Source organism: Myotis davidii, unplaced genomic scaffold (assembly GCF_000327345.1).
Source record: "Myotis davidii unplaced genomic scaffold, ASM32734v1 scaffold495, whole genome shotgun sequence".
In the NCBI taxonomy this organism is placed as follows: Eukaryota; Metazoa; Chordata; class Mammalia; order Chiroptera; family Vespertilionidae; genus Myotis; species Myotis davidii.
Genome location: NW_006286239.1, coordinates 57,242 through 61,128, shown reverse-complemented (window position 1 = coordinate 61,128; position 3,887 = coordinate 57,242). Strand labels below are relative to the sequence as shown.

At 43.6% G+C, this 3,887-nt stretch overlaps 1 pseudogene; it reads right to left on the bottom strand.

The window, feature by feature from the left end:
- Positions 1–817: 817 nt before the first annotated feature.
- LOC102768705 overlaps positions 818–3,887 on the bottom strand; it is a 12,531-nt pseudogene continuing 9,461 nt past the window's right edge.

The window sequence follows — 3,887 nt, the reverse complement described above, 5'->3', positions numbered from 1 at the left end:
ATTCTTTATTTTAGTCAATGTATGCTTAATTTCTCATTGGTTCTTTATCATAACATCGAGGGTCTCATTAGATTTCTTGTAGATCTCATTAAGTTTATCGGCGGCTTCTAAACAGTTCTTGAGAGACCTTAAAAGTGCTGGATCTCTAGGGCGGTGCTAATCAAGCAATTGCCTGCGACTATCCAGCAGATGCTGCCGCGCAGGATTTGGGCGGGGCGGGACCCTGGGGCTCTGCAGGGAGGGAGCAGCTATGGCGACTCTCAGTTCTGTCCCTAGGGACTCTGACTCACAAAGTCTCAGCAACCGCTGCAAACCTCGGAGAGAATGCTGCCCTCGAGTTCCGACCGAGGCCAGACAGTCCCGCCTCTCCCGTCCCAGTCTGCGTCCCTAGAGACTCGCCCGGATCTGGAGCTCAGAGTCTGCGACTCCCTCCCGAGTGAAACCCTCAGCCACCAGCCCGCTCTGCATGCACTCTGCACCTCAGTATTTGACTTCAGCACTGCGCCTCCTCTGAGTGTCAGTATGTGTTTCTCTTTCCTCCTAGTTGTAGGACTTCCACTCAGCCAGCATTCCTGTGGTTCTGGGTGATGTCCGTTCAGTCTTTTAGTTTCACTTTTGAAGTGATTTTTCGAGGCAGCAAACTCTGGCTTTAACCTATGCCACCATCTTGGTTCTCCACAATCAGTGCATTCCCTACATGGCTCTTTACGGCAATGCATCAAATTCTAGAAATACTATAAGTGAACTTACTTAATAAAGGAGGTTATACAACATAAACAATCATTACCTGCTGTAGATGCATGCAGCTTTTCACTTCTGTTATGAAGCAGTACCAGAATAGTCAAGCTGCTTTGTTACTCAATCAGATTTCACCACATCAAGAATTGGTTACCCACATAGTATTTTCTAAAAATGTTTGGATGTAAATAATATAAATATCAGGAGCGTTATAACCATTTATAGCTCAGAGCTGTATACATCTAAGGTTTGGGATGAACAAATACAGCATGAAGATATCACACAAAGGAATGAAACTGATGCATGTATACAGGTGGATTCTCATGGAGGCCATATTCAGTCACTCATATCCATGTCTTCGTCATGATGATCATCACCATTCACTTTGGATTCTGTCAGGGGATCACCAGTTCCCCTTTCCACAGAACATTCTTTTGTTTTGGGGGAAACTGGTTCTGTTGGTTTCTTCTCCTCTTTTTTCTCTTTCTCGCTGTCATACCCCTCTTCTTCATCATAATCCCGTGTAACCTGTTTTACATCTTTATCACTTTCCAATTTTCTTTCCTGATCCTTTTCTTTATCTTTACTTTTCTTCCTCTTGCTTCTTGATTGTTCTCGTTCATCTCTGCCTCTTTCTTTGTCTTTATCTTTCTTCTTCTCCTTTTTATGCCTCCTAGGGGATGGTGAGCGAGACAATTTTCTTTTCGGAGACCTGAGCTTTTTGTGCCACTCCTGCTTCGTCGACGTCGTCTCTCTCTGCTTGCACTTCTGGTCCGTCTGGCTGTGCTATAACTTTTTGGTGATGTTTTGGAATGTTTCTTTTCATTGTCTTCTTTCTTTCTGTCTCTGTTTTTGGATGTGCTCCTTGACCTTCTACCTCTCTCTCTGGAATGAGATCTTCTCCATCTGGGACTTTTGGATCACCTACTCCTTGACTTAGAATGTGATCTCCTTCTAGATCTGCTTCTTAACCGCCAGATGAAGGAGTCCTCCTCCTTGAGCATGATCTTGATCTTGAGTGCCTTCATGTTTCTTCTTTTTTATCTGGTTCTATGGCAGCAGATATTAGGGACTGTGCTTCTCGTGCTCTCTTCATGGCTTCCTCTATTTCTTTACTAAAGGTATCTGATTTCAGACTTGGTGAAACAAGACCAGCAGCTACATGACTCACCTCGGGATCAACAGTACTCATAAGCTTCAGCAACTGATCTGCAGCAAGAGACTGAGAGTTCAAGTTTGCTCCAGGAAGCCCAAGTGCAGCAAGGCAGGATCAAGAGTAGGAGCTCCCAAAGCATCCAATGGAACAGCGCCAATCTGGGTAAGTGGGTTAGGAGCAGGCAGGAGTCCACCACCAGGCAGAAGACCTGCCACTGCATTAGCTGGTGTCAACAGAGACAAAGCCTTAGTCTCATCAGGAATAACTCCTTCTGCATATGGTACGACTATCAATGCTCTGTCAACAAATACAGTGTTTGTCAGATGCTGTGCCACAGCTGCTGAGTCCGGATCATGGAATTTAACAAAGCAGACACGGGATGAGACCGGCAAAGGTGAATGATTGAGCAAAGTAATTCCAAGAGACAGGCTGGCACCAGCAACGGGGAGGGCTCCTCTGGCCTCCAGCTCCAGTCACGGATAGTGACGTCATCTAGGCCATGCCGCCAAGAGCAGAAGGCCCCGCGCACAGAGCGCATGCGCCCCCCGCCCCCCGCTAGTTATTACTATTTGTATACATACATATTTTGAAATATGTTCACACAGAGACCTATATGTGAATGTCAAGCCAACTGAGAACAACAAAATTCCCATCAACTAGTGAATGAATAAAAGAAATGTACATCTATCTAATGGAAATCTATTCAATAAGGAAAGGGAATTATTTCAGAGTTAAACAGAGAAAGAGAACAATTAGGACATTTGCAGTATGTTTGTGTAGTGATTTGTTTATAGGGATTAACATTACACAATTGGAATCAGCTCAGCATTCTCCATGTGGTTTTTTGCATCTAGTACTAGAACTTGGAGTTCACAGGGTAGGCAGTTGGGAAGGGAAGATCGATGTAAAGTGGAAGAAACAAGGGCAAGCTGGAACCCATGAGTGACCCTAGGTCACTTCTCAGTGTCCCTAATCTTGATGATATGGGTATCCTTTGGGGAAAGTTGCCCTTTGACAAGTTGATAAACACACACTTGGTCCAGGAATCTGAAAAGCTGAAAGAGGATCCAAGGAAAGGTAGAACATTATAGGCCATTCTGCCCCACACCAACAAATGGAACCACCAAGTAAGTTACATGTGTGAGCTCCAAAAGTGCCTCCATAAAAACGGCTACAGCCTCACTCCTGCTCTCCCAGCTTCACACTGACCACTCTGTGGCCCAACCTAATGGAAACATGCAAGGAAGAGAATTCTGGGAGACACAACACAATTCAGCCCAGGCAAGTTGACACAGGAAGAAACTACTAATACATGCAATAATAGATAAATCTTAAAATGTTATCCTAAGTGGCGAACCTTGTCACAAAAGACTACATATTATATGATTCCATTTAGATGACATTCTAGAAAAGATAAAATTATAGAAACTGAAATCAGATCATTGGTCACCAGGTTCTGGTGGGAGGAGAAGATTGGTTGTAGGTCCTTGCTTTTCATCACTTTGCATATTTCATGAAAATCCATTCTGGCCTGAAATGTTTCTGTTGAGAAATCAGCTGACAGTCTCATGTGAGTTCACTTGTAGGTAACTGACTGCCTTTCTCTTGTGGCTTTTAAGATTCTCTGATTGGAGAGGCCAACCCAAGAATACTGCACCCCAGTGGCTGAGCCACAAACTGACTCTTTGCTAAACACAAAATAAGGCAGTCTGGGAAACAAATACAGCCTGCTTTAAAATAAGGACTGTGGTTTACAACACAGAGGAACAGTATCGCAGGGAAATTCAACACTCTCCTGATACCTGGCAGGACTAAGGTGAGCCAGACTGAAGAGTAGAAGAACCTAAGGACCTTCACTACTGCAATTTTTTTTCTTCTTTTTCTTTTTTCACCTTTTAACTAAGAAACCAATTTTTTTTCTTCTTTTTTTTTTCCTCTTTTTCCATCACCTGGTTTTACCCTTTTAATTACTTTCTTCTTATTTTTAACCAGT